The sequence below is a fragment of the Capsicum annuum genome, unplaced genomic scaffold (genome assembly GCF_002878395.1).
Source record: "Capsicum annuum cultivar UCD-10X-F1 unplaced genomic scaffold, UCD10Xv1.1 ctg2811, whole genome shotgun sequence".
NCBI lineage: Eukaryota > Viridiplantae > Streptophyta > Magnoliopsida > Solanales > Solanaceae > Capsicum > Capsicum annuum.
Genome location: NW_025834522.1, coordinates 21,208 through 41,498, shown reverse-complemented (window position 1 = coordinate 41,498; position 20,291 = coordinate 21,208). Strand labels below are relative to the sequence as shown.

The 20,291-nt window shown below is 35.9% G+C and overlaps 1 pseudogene; it reads right to left on the bottom strand.

The window, feature by feature from the left end:
• Positions 1–16,289: 16,289 nt before the first annotated feature.
• Positions 16,290–17,972, bottom strand: LOC107841350 (annotated as a pseudogene).
• Positions 17,973–20,291: the final 2,319 nt, after the last annotated feature.

The window sequence follows — 20,291 nt, the reverse complement described above, 5'->3', positions numbered from 1 at the left end:
GGTGGTACTTATGTTCAGTTACCTCAAGGAGTGGTTGCCAATGCTGAGTTTTTACATTCTATTAATCTATTAATCCAGATAGTGACAACTCTATCACACCAATCCAGTCCTATTAGTACAGGGGAGAATAAGGCAAGGTCGAAAAATAGGCAGGGAAAAGGTTTTAGTTTTCTGCACAAAGGAAAGGCAAACAGTATGGTAATAAGTGGTCTAAGAGGAAGAGTTTGGTGGGTCCTAACTCCTATTCTATAACTAGTGCTCCCTACCTAAATCCATTGGGAGGCAAGCTTTTTCTGATTGGTAATGCTTCTAGGGAACAAAGTGCCCAATCTCAAACTAGTGGGGCCCAATTCATACTATCTTACCCCTCTTGCCGGCTTTATGGTTGGTCGCACCATGGTTGTTGTGAAGAAGGGAGGAATTACTATTTTAGTTGTGGCCAATTGGGTTAGATATAATGAGAGTGTCCCATAATGATTTTTGCTTGGGCAAATAGGACACCGGTACCTCTTCTCTATCTTTCGCATCAAGGGATGCTGCTTTTGGCTCCAACACTGGTCAGGATCGTCTTAATTCCCTTACTATTCTTCAGGAATCTAAGGCATCTTTTGAGGCTAACACAAGTATGTTGCAAACCCTTTTCCTGAGATATGTATGGTTACATGGTCTGGGGTCCTCTCTCTCTTATGTAACCTTATTTTTAGTTGTGTATTTTTTGGTTTTAGTCCAGAGTGTGTTTTAGACTCTTTATCTATTTCTACCTCGGTAGGTGAATCTGTGATTTCCAAAGAGCCTATAAGGGGTGTGTAGTATCTATTGGTGGAGAGGAAACTCTGGTGGAACTGTTGAATCAAATATGGTGGATTTTGATGCTATTCTAGGGATGGACTAGTTATACTCGTGCTAGCTTCATTAGAATGTCGAACCCATAAGGTTGTCTTTAGACTCTTTGGTGAGTCGAATATGGAATGTGAGGATGGTTCCGTTCCCTATATTTTAGGGGCAAGGTTATATCACATCTTAGAGATAAGAGGTTAATCTCCAAAGGGGTATCTCTATTATTATTTGGTTCGGTTAAAGATTCTAACTCAAAAGTTCTTTCTTTGTATTCCGCTTCGGTAGTGAATGAGTATTCCTAAGGTCCTTCCTGATGACCCTCATAGTTTCTTTTCAGTGGGGAGATTGAATTATGGATTGGTCTTATTTTGAACACTTTTCCAATTTCTATTCTTTCTTTATAAAATGATTTCAGTTGAGTTATAAGAGCTTAAGGAGCAATTAAAGAACCCCTTAGATAAAGGCTTCATATATCCTAGTGTTTCTCCATGGGGGTGCTTCTGTTCTTTTATGCATTAGAGAAATGGTTTCCCCGGGAAGGTATAGGTTGTTGGTGGGTGAATGAGGAATTTAGGGTATCCTCCTTGTGGGGTGGACCATATATGTATATTTCTCTACGAAGCACCTTGTTGGTAGTGCATAATGGTTGGTAGATATTGGGTTTAAACTTTAGGCATTGTTTGTAGTAAAGGGAGTATGTTAGCTCGGGGATACAATGTGAGGATTGTGGAGATAGATTGGTAGGTTAGATGAGGTGTGCGAAAGGGGTAAAATTGATGGCTTGGGAAATACAATAGCAAGAAAGTGGTGTCATATAGGTCGGAGGTTCAGGTTGAACGGATGGATTGGGGTTCTAGCCATTAGTTGGGTTAGATCACGAAGCTTGGATGACTATATTGGGATCTAGGTAGCATTTGGGTGGATGAGATTTTTGGTATAGGAGAACCAAACGCCCCTTTGTGATCATCCTTGGTGATATCTTTTAGAGCGAAGTGTTGAGCTTATAGGTATATTTAGGTGAAGGTCTAGGGCTGATCTTTAATCTTCTTCTAGCAATGGATATCTAGGGAAGGTCAGGGTGCAAATTCTAGCAATTCTCTTCTATCTCGATTAAGAGCACTCTCCTAGTGTTGCCTGCATTCTAATAATGTTTATGCTTAAGGTTCGTATTCAGCATTTGCCTTGTTCCTTGGATATGAATCTTAACCTTATGTTGTATTACCTATGATGTATGTGGTCGTGTGTTTTTTGATGTCCAGTCCTAGGACTCTTATTATGGTGTGCTATGTCGGGATGTTTCTTCAATTTTGACCTAGGTGGTTGCTATAAAGTACCTTGTGTTTATTGTACTGTGTCTTATTTTGGAGGTCTCACTTTAAGTAGCATGAGTGATTCTTGTACTTTAGTTACATAAGACCCTTCTTATGTTAGAGTGGTAGTGGCTTTGGAGGTGTGGTGATGTTTTGAATTGGAGTAGAGGTACGAGTCCCTATGTGGGAGAGAGTCTGGGGTGACTATTAGAGCTAAGGTCTTGAAGGGTTAGGTAAGGTTGTTGTCATAAGGAATGATTAGGAGAGGAATAAATGGGGATGAATCTTTATGGTAAAATAATAAAGGTTACTAAATCCTTGAAAGGATCCGCAGTACCGTTGGAATAAAATAGGTAGGCTTGAATGTTGTGTTGATAAATATACCAATTATGGTGTTGGGTACCTAAGTAGCTTGGTGAGGCATGATTCTTAGCTTCAGTGATGGGTGGAAATAGTATTTTGGGTGGATGTAAGGAATAGTGCTCTGTGGCCTAAGTTAACTCCCTTTTCATTTTGGATAGGCTTGAACTTGGAAGTAGTATATGGTTAGACTCAGGATTTTATGGTTATGTGTCTCTTGGGAATTGTAAGTTGAATTGGACTTGACCTCTGGTATGGGTTCCATTCATCCGGTATTCCATGTGTTTGTGTTGAGGTAAGGTGTGGATGGTCCTTCATGGTTTGGTTCCTTTGGGTGATTTTGGCACCTCGGATTCTTTGTCCTATAAGGAGGTCCCGTTGAGTATCTTGGGTTGGTATGTTTTCCAGTTACGAACAAGGTGTGGATTTGGTGAAGGCTCTATGGTGGAACCAAAAGTTCGAGGAAGCTATTTGGGATGTGGAGGAGGACATGGAGTCTAAGTATCCGCCTTGGTTTTTCATTCAGGAAACTCCTGCATATGTATGTGTTCTTTATCACATCTTTGTTTCTAACCTGGTTAAAGAAAGGGCGGATTTCCTTGTGTCTTTTTTCGCTAACTTAGGAAAAGGTTGGAATGAAGGTGTTGGGGTGTAAATCATGCTGGGAGTAAGTGAAGATCTTCTCATCTTGATTTAGTCTTGATCTTCTATTTTAGTTGTAGGGAAGTTTGATGTGTGTTAATATGTGATCTCATTCTTGTGCTTGCCCTTACCCATTATTCGAGGACGAATGATTCTAAGTGGGGGAGAATGAAACACCCTTAACCTTGGCCCTTGCAAAATTTCTTATGTTTTGAATATTCTAGACAAGCTACAGTTTGAGCATACTACTCGTATGCTATGATAAAGCTTGGTGTACCCTCTCTCATATTTTAGTTAGTGTATTTGAGTTGGGTTCTATCCAAGATACAACTAAACATCATATAGGTCATATGGTAAGATACGAGGTGTATGATGACAAGTCGTATTATGACCAAGTTTGGTCTAGTTGAATCTGTTCAAGGTACGGATTATAGGTACTCTTCATACCTTAGGGTACGAGTTAACCCTAGGTAGTCGTATGATGGCCAAAGTTTAGTCTAGTTGAATTTGTCTAAGGTACAGGTTATGGGTACTTCTCATACCATAGGGTACAAGTTAACCCTAGGTGGTCATATGATGGTCAGTATAGGGGACCAAGGCGATATCTAGGGTATACATTAGGGTACCACTCGTACCCTAGGTTAACGTTTAAAGAGTGGGTCGTACCCTCCTTCAGGTAGGTTTTTCATCTTTTAAGCTGAGTAGTCATGGCATTTCCCACCCTAAAACCCTTATGTCCCCATGTTATATAGCTCTTTGTGGCTTTCAAAACACTCAATGGAAGATCAAAACATTCCAAACACACTCTTTAACTCTCTCTTGAAGATTGGAGGCTAGGATTTCAAACGTGTTCATCTAGACGAAAAAGGGGTCAAGTTCATTCAGTGAATCATTTTGTATAAGGCATTTTACTCCTCCCTCATTGTTAGTTCCAACTAAAGGCATGTTTTAATTTGTTTTAAACATTGATTATGAATCATAGATGGTAGTTTTGAAAACCAATGTTGAGGGTTTTGGTGGATATTGTTGAGTATTGTTTACTTTTGGTTTAAATTATGTTTTTTCACATGTCTTTGGTGATGGTTTGCATATGTAGGTACTTTTTGGTAACCGTTCAACAAATGGGTCATGGGTAATCCTAAATTCGATGGTTTATGCCTTGTTTAGGTTTTGGTAAAGGTATGCCCTTAACATGTTTGATAAAATGCCCATGAGAACATTTTACTCTATTATTGAACTTTCATTGAAGATATTGCAAGGTATGGTTTGGTAATGGAACCCTAAATTGGTTTGGATGCTTTTTACATGGGTTTAAATGGTTTTGTATTGGTTTGAATGTTTTTTAATTGCTAAAATGGTTTGAGTGGTTAAAATGGTTCTGAATGGTATGCATGTTTTGGAATGGTTAAATGGTAAGGCCTTGGTGGCTATGAAATTGATTTGAATGAAAACCTAGTGGGGTACACGGGAACCCCCCTAGTGAATGCATAATGAAAATGGCTTGAATGACGAACATCTTATGGGGTACAAGGGAATCCCCTAAGCAAAGTTTAATAATGAAATACTTGTGAGGTACACGAGAATCCCACAAGTAAGCCTAAAAATGATGAACTTTTGGGGTACATGAGAATCCCCCAAGTAAACTAAATGATGTAACCTATGGGGTACATGGGAATCCCCTAAGTTGGGAAAGACATTTCTTGCAAACTATAGCTGGTATGACGATACCACTAATGATAGCTTTGGTTAATAATAAATGCTATTGTTGGTTTGGTTGTGTGGTAATTGTTTTAATTGGGCAATAATGGCGGGTTGTGGTAGCTAACCGTGAAGGGTGAGTCCAATGGACATACACTGGAAACTCATGTTCGTCGACAAGAGGATTGGGCATGGCGACCCTATACTTGAGGTGTACACGAGAATCCCCTAACACTTTTATACATATATCATGGAAAATGAAGGGTACACGGGAATCCCTTACTCCAATGGTATCTCTAGTTCATGCGGCTACATGCATCAGGGCTCGTCCAGGGGTTGGCACTGGAACCATATAGCCCTGGGTGGATTATGACGATTAAGCTACACATACCCAGGTTTATGGTTTTAAAGGCATACTAAACCCGGTTCCCTTTCCCAGGATGGAATATACTTATATACTTGTATAGTTGTGAATGCATATAGTTGGTTTACTTGGTCTTAAATGTTTGCATTATTTTAACCTTATCCTGAGTGCATGCTAACGTTCACCCGCTAACCCATCTTCGAGTGGATGTATCCCCATGCAATGCAGGAACCAGACATACTCCTCCTTCTGTTCATTGATCGAATTTGGAAACAGTCAGTGTTGGATTGAAGTGGTGAGCTTTCATAGTTTGGAAGACATCTACTTCATGTCATTGATCTCTTTATATACTTGTCTTTTCATAGACTTGATTTTTGGCTATGGTCGGGGGCATGTCCCGACTAGATACGCTTTGATTTTGTTTAGACGCTTTGTATGGACAACTATGGACTTGGGTATGGATTGGTTGTGTTATATATATATACACACACATTGGATTATCCTTTTTTGTTTGGTTGGTTATTGGATGGATTGACTTGGTTGGGTCTGTCTAGTAAGTATACCTATCCCAAAGTGATTATATCTTCTAATCTGCTATCTTGTTATATGTTTGGAATTCATCCGACTCAGGGTATATATTGATTGGTTGGATTGGGTATCGGGGGGGGGGGGTCTCCGGTCCCAGTTGGACTTGAGATGCCCATTACAAAAAGGCCTTGGTTTGGGTCATGTTAGCCCATATTATTCATGTTTAACTTATGAAACTTTGAACTTGAATTTGAAAATTTTCACCCTATTCTCCAAGCGGGCTCTTAACTTGCAATTTTAAATTCTTCACCCTATTCTCCAAGAAGGCTCCTGACTTGATATTTCTTCACCTTGTTGACTTTTAAATCTTTTTATCCTATTCTCCAAGTGGGCTCCTGACTTTCAATTTTATCACCCTATTCTCTGGGTGGGCTCTCGACTTGCAATTTCATTACCCTATTCTTTGGGTGGGCTCCCGACTTGCAATTTCATCACCATGTTCTCCGGGCGGGCTCTCAACTTGTAATTTTATCACCCTGTTCAATGAATGAGCTCCCAACTTGCAATTTAATCACCCTATTCTCCGGGCAGGCTCCCGATTTGCAATTTCATCACCCTATTCTCTAGGCAAGCTTTCAACTTCAAATTTCATCACCCTGTCCTTCAGGTGGGCTCCCAACTTGTAATATCTTCATCCTATTCTCCAGGCAGGCCCTTAATTTTAAATTTTTGACTTGCAATTTCATCACCTTGTTCTCCGAATGGGCTTCTGACTCGCAATTTCATCATCCTGTTCTCTAAGTGGGCTCTCGACTTGCAATTTCAACACCCTGTTCTCTGGTCAGGCTCCTGACTAGAAATTTTATCACACTGCTCTTCGAGCAGGATCCCAATTTATGATTTCATCACTCAGTTCTTTGGGTGGGCTCCAGACTTGATATTTCCTCACCATGTTCTCTGGAAGGGATCCCGACTTGTAATTTCCTCACCCTGTTCTCCGTGTGGACTTTTGACTTTTAATTTTATCACCTCATTCTTCGCATGGGCTTCTGCCTTGCAATTTCATTACCCTGTTCTCTTGGCGGGTTCTCGACTTGCAATTTCCTCACCCTGTTCTCCTGGTGGGCTTCTGAAATTAAAATCAAAATTAAAACTTGAATGAAAATTATCCCAAACAAAGATTATGATAAAAAAATATTTTATTTTCCAGAAAATAAAGTCCCATTTTCTAGGAAGGTGTTAAAGTGAAGTTCTAAATAACATGAGTCAAATTGTTGCCCCAATTTATCATCAGAAAACTTTGTGTGTGTCAAACCCAATCGCAACTACTTGCAAAACGTATAATGCAAAGCTAAATCAAGACTCTGATCAATAAAAGCATCTCTTAAGGATAAAATTAAATGACCAAGACCCATAAATGTGTCTCTTAAGGGTAAAAGTAAAAGATTCTGACTTAAAAGTGCATCTTTTAGGATTAACAACTTAAATTAGGAGGTGAACCTCCTAGCCATGAAACATGAACGACCCCAAATTAGAGAATGTGTATCTTAGGGGTACTAGATGATAAGTTTTACCATAATTATAATTACCAAACCTGTACATCAATATTGCCTCTTGCATTTGTAGAAGTCAGGAATTGTAATCTTTTATATTTGTGCTTTGAAGCCTTTGATTTAAAGGTAGCAAGTGTTCCTGTTTCATATACAGAAAACTTGTTAGTTTAGAACATACTGGTTGGCTTGCGGCTTTAGCTTTTGAGGTGATTGCTCTTGCACTTGTCACATTTAATCTTGCATTCAACTAATGGCGTATGTCATTGGCTTGCTTCACCATTGATCCACACTCAAATTATTAAAAGTGAATCTGAATCAAACATATTATCTATGTTTTGGTATGTCTCTTAAATAGACCCTTTGAACTTGGTATTTCCATGAATCTCTAAACTTTCTTGTTGATATAAACTTTCTGCATGCCTTGTTTCAACATCACGATCATGTTTATTTCATGTGTTGGCCTTTTGTCTTGTTTGTGCAATTGAAGAAGCTGGTAGTATGTTTTGAAATCCTTTCTCACTTGTTTTGACATGGACTTGACTCAAAAATATGAGAGAAATGATAAGGATTTTCCATTTGGATAATAGATTCAAAAGCACAAAAATAGAAATATAGAGAAGAAAGAAAAGTCAATGTATGTCCGTTTTGAAAAATATAGAAAAGAAAAAAAATTATATGAAATAACAGTCAACTCTAATGATTATGACATGCATTTGGGTTAAACTACCCGATCTTTTCATCCAAACTCTCATCATTTGTTGTTGAGTTATTCACCCTAAATCTGAGTTGCTTCATTAGGACAATTGCATTCATAGACCTCATTTGGCTAGTGACGTCTTGAAGGGTTTTCGTCAACAAGTCTCTCATATTTTCTTTCTCTCAACACACTATCGCCTCACAGTGCTCGTGTGAGTTTTCACTAATAAGACTCTGATTTTTTATTTCTCTCAACTCACAATTGTCTTATGGTGCCCCGTGAGAATTTTCACCAATAAGACTATCTTATTTCATTTTCTCAACTCACAATCGTCTTATGGTGCCCGTAAGGGTTTAGACCAATAACACTCTCTCATTTCATTTCCCTCGGTTCACTATCGCATTATGATTTTTGTAAGGGTTTTCATCAATAAGACTATATCATTTTCATTTTCCTCAGCTCACCATCACTTTGTGATGTCTGCGATGGTTTTCAGCAATGAGATTCACTCATTTAAATTTCTCTCCTGATTTCTTATGATTAGGAAGACAAGTAGTACCAAAAATGCATCATCATATCTATTACATTCTTAGCCTTAGCATTCTCAAAGATTGATCTGAAGGTCTTTCTTTGGATGTAACTTGGATTTTGATAGGGTTAGAAGAAAGGACTGAATGAGGCTCAAACGACACTTGAAATGGGATGAGACTTATAACATTTGAAATTGACTCAAACAAACGAAGATTAACTATTGCCCCAGTTTCTTCAACTAGGTGATTTAAATTGTTCATTTTGTTGGACTAAACCCAGAGTAGGGCTGCCTATGTATCTCACACTCAAAAGAGGAGAATCAGGGCAAATGTAGTTCCGACAACTTATTTTTTGCTTGACTCTGATTTCTTTTTTTTATTCCTTTCGTTGACTCTTTTTCTCTTTCTGACTTTATGTTTCTTAACAATCATCTCTTTTCTTTCTTTTTGGACATATTTTTTCACTCTTTTTTTTTGGTTTTGAAACTTTTCAGACTCTATCCTTTTTTTCGACATTTTTGTTTCAAACTTTGCTGATTCTTTCTTAATTTAAAAATAGGGGTATTAAAGAAATATAAAACTAAAGCTAAAACGAGATAAACAAAGGATGACACAATATTTGGATAACAACATGGAATGCCTTCGTAATATCAATTCTTAAGAATGCAAGAACATAACATGCAATATGAAAGTGGGAGATGAAAATCATTTATGACATTTTTTACAGCACTAACTTTAACTAAGCATGTGCGTCACTACTTCTTCTGCACTTGTTCAATATATAAATCCACCTACGTTGAACATTCCTCACATCGAATGACCCATGCTTCCATGGAGCTGATTTTCTTTCTATTCCTCTTGATATAGGATCGTACATCCACTGTTTGACCTAACTAAGCTATGCCTTTCAATTGATGACCAAGTTATTCTTGTGATTCTCAAAATAATTGCCTTAATTTTCAAATAAGGCTTCAACTTGATCACCAAATGTCTCAACACTATGTATTTCTCATATGTTTTTTTTTTTAACTTTAGCTCTCTGATTCTATGTTTCATGATTAGACTGGATTTTAAGATTTGGTTGAAAATTTCGCAATCATGCCATATTGCTAGAACCAACATAAAATGTATTGTATAAAGAAAGACAAAGAAATAATTTAAGATAAAATAAAACAACAAGGGACACCATATTTCATTGAAAGGAAAGATAGAAGGGTTTGAATAAAGAGAATAAAGACATAAAACATGATAGATCCCGAACTAAAACCCTAAAATAATTTGAAAATAGAAAAATAAAAAAACAAACTACCAACAATCCTTTCTAGTAAGGAGAGGAGTGGCTTGTTAATTGCGAAGCTTGACTTCTTAGTCACTGATTTTCACATCATCATGACTAGAGTTTTCATCACCATCAAATACATTTCCCTCAACAAATAAGTTTTGGATCCTCATGCTCAACTCATTTCTTCCCACGTAGTGTGCATTACCGTGTGTTGGTGAAGGATTCTGTGTGACACTCGTGGTATTAATGTTTTGCATTGCGGTCAATTTTTCTTTAATTATCCTTTCAATTTCTCTTTTCAAAGTACAACAATCTTCAGTACTGTGACCTTGAACATCAGAATGATATGTACACCGTACATTAGATTTAAAATTACTTGAATGTGGGTCAGGTGTATACCTGAGGAGAGGAATAATCATGCCCCACTGTCTCAATCTCTGTAACAAACTGATATAGGATTCCCCAATTGGTGTGAAACTATCCTTTGACTCCATCCTCTTTTAAAACTCTAGCAGCGGTTGAAACTCAGATTTAGAAGTACCTTGGTAAATATGTGGGGGTCGAGGATGATGTTGAGGGCCCAGTGCATTCCATTTTTCATAAGAATTCGAACGAGTATATATTTCTGCATTGTTCAAAGGATACTGAGGAAGAGGAATTGAATAGCTTGGATTTTGGATAGAGGAACCTTGTTGCAGGTGGGTATGAGAATATGATACATAGACTCGAGGTTGAGGCTAACAATATTGGTGAGTTGAACCTCTCAAGCTCTGTTGTGGTCCTGGCACAACAATAACTATATTTGCCTTCTTCTTTCCTCTAGTTCCTCTTGATTGATTGCAATATCGTCCTAAGTTCTTCACAAATTCCTCATGCCCATCATGCTTTTCAAATTTTAATATTTCAAAGCTAGGAGGAAAGCTAACACCAAAAAATATGCCCCAATCCTTATATGAAACATCTTTATAGCTCGCAAGCCCCAGAGAATTTTTCATAGCTTTTTCCGTACCCTTTATTTTCCTAGCCATTTTCTCTTGCTCTTTTATTGTGTCAAGCTACTTGTTAAGAAATTTTGGTGGTCCAATTAACTTAAATGTTAGCTCAGGTGTGTAGCAGTAATCATCAAGAGTATTGAATATAGACTCACTAGCCAATTGGGGATGCACAACCGTAGGGTGGATAGACAAACTGGGATTTAGAAGAAAGTTGAGCAACGTCAATGTGGTAGGCTTATACCGAGGAGCTAGTGGATGAGTAATGGATGTGTTGGAATGTTTTTTGCATAGAGTAAATTCTGACGCATGTTGTAGTATGTCAAAAATAACAGGAAACTGAGTTTGTGACATTGGTGGAAAACTAAAGGTATTTGTAGGGTCAATAGCTGGGAATGGAGGAGGAGGCAACCCACTAGCCCAAGCTCGATGCATTTCTATCATTGATGCCTTAGTATCAAAATCTCTTGCTTTAGACCCTCATTTTCCGATTCTTTGTCTGGTCCATGATGTCACTCTTAATATCCTTGTTGGAAATGACTAACTCTTCCTTGGACTTGATGTAATATGCACGACCAGCCAAAATGCCACAAACCAACCACCTTAAACTAACTAAACCAAAGAGGTAACAAATGCATTAGAATTCAACACTTTTTCAAAACCCTTTTCTTTTTTCTTTTTTTAAAAGATCACCGAACCCTATAAGGGCACCCACACATCTCACACCGAGAGAGGTGAGAATCAGGTGTGCGTAGTTCGTGAAGTTTGGCCACAAAATGACCAATCAAACTCTTTTTCTTTTTTTTTTTCTTAAAGCATTAGAAGAAAAGAAAATAATAAATTGTCAAAAGAATTGATGAAAATATTTTTGAATTTTTTAGCTTTAAAACCTTATACAAAATGAAACATATGATTTTCAAAGTAAAAATCTTTTTGTATTTTTTATATAAAGAAACGCATGAAGCAACTAATCTAAAATGAAGAATAAAAGAATTTTTCTTTTTTTTCCTCAAAAGATATTGACCAAAATCTTTTTGAATTTTCAGTTCTGAATTTCAAACAAAAATGAAATATAGAATTATCAAAGAAAAATATTTTTTAACATGAATTTCAGTATCATTACATGTTCAAACTATAAACCCTAATTATATTGTGAAATACATGATTGTTGGACTTGAGTTATTAAGTTCCTTAAATTCACCAGTTTATGAAATTGGCATAATAGTTACATTCTTCAGAGATGGTAGGTTATGAACACCCGATGGATTTTGATATAATTTATTTTGTATTTTCATATGAGGCAACTTGTGAAACAACTAATGGAGAGTAAAAAAAATTTCTTTTATTATTATTATTATTATTTTTCAAAAGATATTGACAATGATCCTTTTGGATTTTTGATTTTGAATTTCATACAAAAATGAAACTTGAAACTATTAAAGGAAAATATTTTTGTAGTTTTCTTTTAAAGATGCATATGAAACACCTACTCTAAATGAAGAGTGAAGAAAATCTTTTTGAATCTTTTTAATAAGATCATGGAACCCAAAAAGGTTTGCCTATATATCTCACTCCTAAAAGAGGAGAATCAGGTGTGCGTAGTTCATACAGATTGGGCAATTAAATAATAACTAATAAATTGGACCACGACTTGAGAGACACAACCAAGACAGACAATGAAAAATGTCGATACTAAACCAACAACTACGAAAGAAAAATCTTTTGATATTTTCAGTTGGAATTGTTCTAAAATAAAGCACCAATAGAAATGAAATATTTTTTTTTGAACTTTTCGACCTAGAAAAACATAAAGATACTGAAAGAAAAATCTTTTTTACTTTTTCATTATATAAAAGATATGAAAAACCTAAAACAATTTTTTTTGTTTGAATTTTCCTCTATAGGAAATGTATAAAACTCCTAGAAATACAAAAAAAATCTATTAGACATTTTCAAGTTATGGATGTGTGCTGAAGGAAATAAAGAAAAAATCTTTTTGATGTTTTATTTTTTCGAGAAAAAGTGTGCAAAAGGGAAAAAAATCTTTTTTTGATTCTTTTGTGGAAAACAGAAGTCATTGAGAATTCCTATAAACTACGAAACTCTATTTCTTGACTCACTTTTTCTTTTTTTTCCCTCTTTTTTCGTACTTTTTCTTTCCTAAACACATACTTTTCCTTAATAGCTTACCCTAAATCAGTGCGTCAAATGACCGTGTTACCCTAAAAAATACAACAATTAATACGTAGGGATGCTTAGGGGTGAATCTCCTACAAAAGACTAAATGAATCCCTCTAGGTCTCAATATGATGCACTAGAAGGACCTAAAGGCTGACCGATGCTAGGGTTCAACTAACAAGGCTGCTCGGGGAGCGTATGGTTGATAGTGGCTGCGATTGCTTTCCATCTAGTCCATACTAGCCGACGGTTACTCCTCCTAAATTAAGGGTGACTCAATTAAAGGTCGTTTATACAATGTGTAATATGAAACTTGTTGCAAAAGAAATAACTTGGGTAATGGAAATGATGACAGTTATAAAGCGACAACACATAAGAAAAAACTATAAATAAAGAACACGTAGGCATCCAACAATGATAAAACAATAACACAAATGATAACACAAACAAAATGTCTATGCACCTGTAGTGACAAACTAAATCGATACAACTCAAAAATAAGATCGAAATCTAAAAAATTTCCAGAAGAGTTGCCAGAGCTCGAGTCGTCACACCCTTTTTTTTTTTTACAAAAAAAAGTTGATTTTAAGTTCAAAAAGTGTTTTATATGTCAAGTAACGAATGAAAATGTGTTTCAAAAAAGATTTTTTTACATTTAAACTCAGAGTCATCACTTGACATAAATCTAGTGTGCCAAGTCACCTTGGAAAATCCTTTTTCAAAATAATTTTTGACTCTTTAAAACTAGTCCATGAACAGAGATTTCGATTAAGGAATTCTTTTGATCGAGGAAAAGATTTTAGGCACCCCTCGGTCCCGTGGTTTGACCACAGTCTCTTCGTAGAGTATATCGGCTAGTACGACACTATGAAATGCATAAACCACAAAAACAGCAAACCAAAAAACAAACAATCAAATAGCCAAAACTCCAAAAATAGTGTCCAGTCCAATTTATTACAAACCAAAATAAAAAAAGCTGAAATAAAAACCTAAACTATTCTAGTTAACCTAACTAAGCTTTACCTGATGCCTCGGGCCTTGATCACGAACCTCCTTCACATATACTTTGGGGCATTCTCGGTGAGTAAATACAATGTTCCTCGGGGCATTTCCCGATAAACGAACACAACTTTAATTGTGTGCGATAAAATAAAAAACCATTCACACACACACATCTAATCATTCAGCAATCCATAGTTCCTACTTTTGCCTACCCAACCTATCGTTTGGCTATCAATTTTGACCTATCATGATACTATCGCATTCAACAACATAAAAATTAATCAAGTTAATAATTTAAACGACCAAATAAAATTACAAATTAGATAACTTTCAATACCATCCCCAAATTAAGATTTACCCCCAAATTGAGCCCAAATCAATTGATTATCCAATTCACATGATCAATCAATCCATATCAATAATCACTTATGATGATTCAAACATATCAAAATGAACAAAAATAAAATCCACACATCATGAATTCACCACACAAAGTATCAAGCAATTAAGATTAATCAAGAATGGGATTAGAAATGGACTTTAATGTCGCTTTTCAATCAAGTATTATTCAATTAAACCAGAAGGAATCCACATCGAGAACCTCAAGTCGAACCTTAAAACCAAAATCCCAATTGATATCGTCGATGTCGAATTCCACCCACACCTACTTCTATTTCTCACTAACCCAAGCCAAAACTCGCGAAAAGGGACAAAATCCATGCCAAAACAGTGAAGTTGAGTCAGATTATGGTTGCTTTCTAATGGGTGGATGATGGTTGACGAGCTTTTGGGATTTCCGACGAAAGCTCGCCGGCTGTTTTCCAGAAACTATGTGGGGTTTCTCCTGAGTATGTGGATTTGGTCGATTTTGCGGCTTTTTGTCACTGGTTTTGAAAGCCTAGAGGGAGGAACAGGTTTTCCAATGGGTTTGCACCACTGGACAAATTGTTTTCAATGAGAGTTTTTACCTCTTTCAATTTTCTCTGATCAACTCCGTTTATCTTCTCTCTCGCCTCTCTCACTGTGTTTCCTCTCTATTCTCTTCTAAATTTATTTTTCTTTTGTCACTCTCTATTTTCTCTATAGATATGTGTTGTTGTGTGTATATGGCATGAGGTGTTTATTTTAGTATGAATTGAGTCCATGGGGACGGAGGAGGCTCTCTCTCTATTCTATGCATCTGTGTGTATATCTACTGTTATCCTCTGTAGGTTTGTGTGATGTAGTGTGCGTATATTCCAGTGAGGGGTGTGTGTGTGTGAAAAATATGTATGAGGTGGATTGTTGAGTCTATTAGTGGTGTGTGTATTTGTTATGGGGGGAGGGGAAAACGTGATTAAGGGGAGTGTGGGGCCACGTAAGGTGGGGTGGTTAGGGTAGGTGATGTGTCAAGTTATCATAGGGTGAGATAATGTGAAGAATAATGGGGTGGGTATTTTTGTTATGAATTGGTTAATGTTGTCCTTTTCTGGAAAAAATTATCACCTAGGGTGGTTGTATGGTAAGGTGGAGTAAAATAGATAAAATTGACTTTTGAAGGGGACAAATTATGTATCTACAGTCATACTTGAGTTCTTAGAGGCATGTACTTATCTCACCAGGTCTTGGGACATTGACAATGTCTTTTAATTTTTCATATTGATTTTTATGAAATAATTTATGTAAGAATTACTTATGCTTTTGAGAAATTAAGTTTCACATTTTCTCTCCTTTTGAATCGATGTTTAAAGATTGTCTTACCTGTTGGTGGGATTGAGATACATGCCACTACAATCTAAAGAATTTTTGGATCGTGACAATAACTTTTTAATTCAAGAGAAGAGGGTGTGAAACTCCTCAATAAAATGGAAGCTAAAGAAAGTATATAGAGTTGCATTATACTTTCTATTTGTTAAAGGGAACGACTTAAATTATCCAACAGACCACATTAGAGGGTGTTAGATTAAAGAGTGTGTTTGCCATTAGAAATTAGTTTATAATACTTCAAAAGTGATCTTATAAAAAACCACTACAGTAATTTTGAATAATTTTTCAATTGATTATTTCTTCAGCATATGTAATAAATGTGTACTAAAACTAAAAATAGAAAAAGAAAGGTCAGAATACATAAGATTGCTTTTTCCTGAAATAATTTATTCAATTACATTCCTGAGTTTAACCAACTTTATATGGTTGGTAATATGATGTCGAATTATACTAAGAATGACGGACTTAAGATTACTCAAATCCACATATAAATTGATTAGTAATAATCATGAAAACAATCACATCGAAGAATATATATGTAAACAATAGTTGTGAGCTTCATGCCTTCACTCAATTGAAAGAACGAGCCAAAGCCGTCATGGCATGAGATTAACCTATAATTATTTGTGTAGTAAAAGGATTTTGTCCCAAAATAATGCAATAACCATCATCATAATTCTCCATCCCATGTGCCATGAGTTACCATGCTAAGCTTCCTGCCATGGTTCCCTCTTCTTTTGCCAAATTGTAAACATTTCTATACACACTACTCATGAATGTGTCTCTTGATCGTTGACCTCTGTTAGACTTCCAAAATCAGTAAGCACTAGGTGTTTCTTTAATATGGTTCTTGTATCTTGGCAGTGGCTTGTTATCCACCTTTCCATGTACGCCACTTGTGCATCGTCACTTCATTCGGACAACCTATAAAGGTATAAAGAAATGTTTAGACCTATAAGGAAATTACTGATAAATCTATCTAATATCTACGATTTCACAATTCTTCCCTATTTTATAATATTATAATGGAAATGTGTGAATTTATGTGAATTACCATTGATCAGTGTATGCGAGAGTAGTGGGAAAATCCATCTCATTGATAAGATTATTATTTATGAAATCTGTTCAAACTTGATAACAAGGATTAATTGATTAATTTCCTATCAGGAATTGAATCACCATTAAATCCCTCCATTCCAACCTCCAGCAATTGTTTCTTGTCTAGTAACTTAAACAAAACTTGCCATTTCTTTAACCCAAGCCTGAAACAATAATTTGGAAAAAGTCGTTAGTACTTCATGTACAGATAATTCTAAAATTCAATTAATTTGGAAATGAATTAGAAATCACGACTTGAATTGGGACTCACGTTAACAGGTTTTCCTCAAATAGTCAGCTTGATCGCGTGGATCATTTATAAGTTCCCATTCCATGATCATTGGATCATCACTGTAAGCAACTCCAGTAATGTTATTCAACCTTGTAACCACTTTCTGTATCAATTTCATTGATTTATTGACAATATTAAGGGGTAAAGATTACAGAATTGAAAAGCCAAGTACAAGGTAATTAAATCAGTTTGAGAAGTTAATGATGGTATAGTTTAAGAAAGATGGGAATAAAATGCATCAAGTTTATGTATTCGATTGTTTAGGTGAAAAAAGTTGCATATTTTGTAATCCAGTACCTCAATGTGCTTCTTGTAGTACTTTTTGAGCATAGGATGAGTGTAGAAATCATCGTCGTTATTAATTTGAGCTCCTGCATTTCGCCCACCAAACGTATAGAGCTTTTCCTCCAAAGTCATTCCATTGGTTTACAAAGCTCAACGCCATATTTATCAGCTTCCGAGATCACAATATCCAAACCTTAAATACAATAATATATTTAGCATAATGATTTTATATTGTTAGTTCGCAAGGCCAAAACTTTTACCTTGCAAACACGTTCATCATAAATGTCGGGTGATATTTGTAATATATGCTCTGTCACCTCCATCACTGAAAACCCAGGTGTGACAAACAATAAGGCCAGTAGCAGAAGCATCTTTAAGAACCTCAATGACTTTGTACCTCTCGGTAGGCTCAGCAGCAACATGCATTAACCAATAGGAATTGAAACCATTGAATAGAAAAGGGGATACATTGAGTTCAAAATGGGCATCCTTAACTCCTATAAACCCTGAATTTCCTTCACTGTGAGAACTAGGAACAAGATTTCCAAGACCCCAGAAACACAATTCCTTCTTGTAAAATTAAAGACATTTTATATAGTTTAATTACTATAGTAAATATAGAAGATATATATGTGATGGTCACCTATTGTGGGATTTTATAGTGAGTTGGAGATAAGGAAATTTACTAAAAATAGAAAACTTGCAAAAACTAAGACTTTCCTTATGGATATTAAGATTTGATCAAGTTAATTTACGTGAAAATATTTGAAATCGGACTAAACTGATAAATCTACTCCATGAAGTCCCCAAATGAAGGACTCACCAAAGTTAGCTGAAAATCTACTGAGCTAAGGAATAAGCACCTAAATCTACATCAATAATAAGATGTAGTGCAACAAAAAAATATGTGATTAGTATATGGGAATGTACTGAGTATGCATAAATATGGTAATAATTTTTAAACCATGCTTCAATATTATAAATATGCAATAAGCATAAATCAGGAAGGAAATCATATCCAAAATTTAAAGATACAAGCATTTACGAATGCATTATCAAAAGTTGTGAAATCTGAGCACTTAAATGACTTAAAGCTTTTATCATTGAAGTCTTACATACCTGGTAGAAATATGAAATTCTAGAAAGGAATCTAGATTCAGACTCGCTGGAACCCTGGGTGATCTTTTCTCTTCTTAGGCATCCCCCTTATGAGTTTTGGAATTGAGAGCATAAAATAGTAGATCAGTAGGTTGATTAATATGATATACTCGCCTAAAAGACACTAAAATGAGGCAATTTAGGTTTAAAAAGGTTGGTAAAGATGAAACTGCCCTTTTAAAAACATTTGACATTTTTTAGGAAATAGGGTCCCATAAGTCACTTCACGACTCATGATCCATGAGTCGTGATCTGACTCGTGGTTTCTATGGTCAAATTTGAATAGGTTCTTTCTCACTTTACACAAGTCACTTCACAGGTCGTGGAATGCTTTCCATGACTTGTATAGTGGTTTATGGGTTTGAATGATATTTTTTTAATTTCTTATATGGTTCTACAACTTAACAATATGACTCATGGTTCCACTCCACGAGTCATACGATGACTCATGGTACCTAGGACTAAACTATTTTAGAGGATCACCTCATGAGTCACTGTACGACTCATGATTTGATTCCACGAGTTGTGATATGACTCATGATGCACTGGAAACATTAAATTTGCTTCCATGATTTGGTCTACGAGTCGTGAACTTGGTTCATGAATTGTGACCCACCATATGGAGCACTGGGAAAAAGAATTTTATCTGGTTCTTTCTGAGCTCAGTCCTGAATATTCATGGCTAAAAATGTGGGGTGCTACAATATCTCTCTCTTAGGATCATTTATCCATGAGTTAAGGTTAAGGTTGTATTGAAAAAAGTAAAAGGACGGCTAGAACTATTTTTCTGATTACTAAAACTGAATTTCTAACATGATTTTGACTGATTTATTCTAAGATTGAAAATTCGAATGAAGTAGATACATCACGAATGTATACATAAGATCCCAAGCAATGGATTTTTACATGAAACTTAACAGGTTAACTATAGTAGGAAAATTATTACCTTAAACTATCTTAGTGATAGGAGGGAATATGTGAGGGTATTTGGTTTCATCTCTACTTTGGCTTCCCACGTAGCTCACTCAACTGACTAATTTCTCCATAAGAATTAACTGATTCAATATCTTTATTCGTCAATTTCCGAATATATCGATCTAGTATCTCAACTGAAACCTCTTTCTAAGAAAGATTCCCCTTTACCCTAACACTTTCTAGAGAAACCACAAACAATAGATTATTAATGCATTTCTTCAACCTAGAGATGTTAAACACTGGATGCAATGCAGCTCCAACTCTTAGGCTTTCTGTCCAATCCTGCTCAAAATCTGTTATGGACCTATGTATCAGGGACTAAGCTTCCCCTTCTTTCTAAAATATGCCCCCCTCATGGGTAAAACACTCAAAATACCCAATCATCAACTTTAAATTCTAGATCTCTTCTTCTCAAATCTGAATAAGACTATTCGTGAATTTAAGCAATTTTCAAGCTCTCTGAATTAACTGTAAATTTTCCATGGTCTGATATACTGAGTCTACTGCTATTAAAGTAGCTTTACATACTAAAAATCAACCAATAGAAAACCTATATCTCTGTTCATAAAAAGCCTCAAATTGGGTCATCTGAATATTGGAAAGATAACTGTTATTAAATGCAAATTCAATGAGTGGCAAATGATCATCCCAGTTATCATTGAAATTGATCACACAAGCCCTCAACATATCCTCAAGAGTCTGGATAGTGAACTCTGTCTACCCATCAGTCTGCAGCTAAAAAGTTGTGTTGAGATCTACTCATG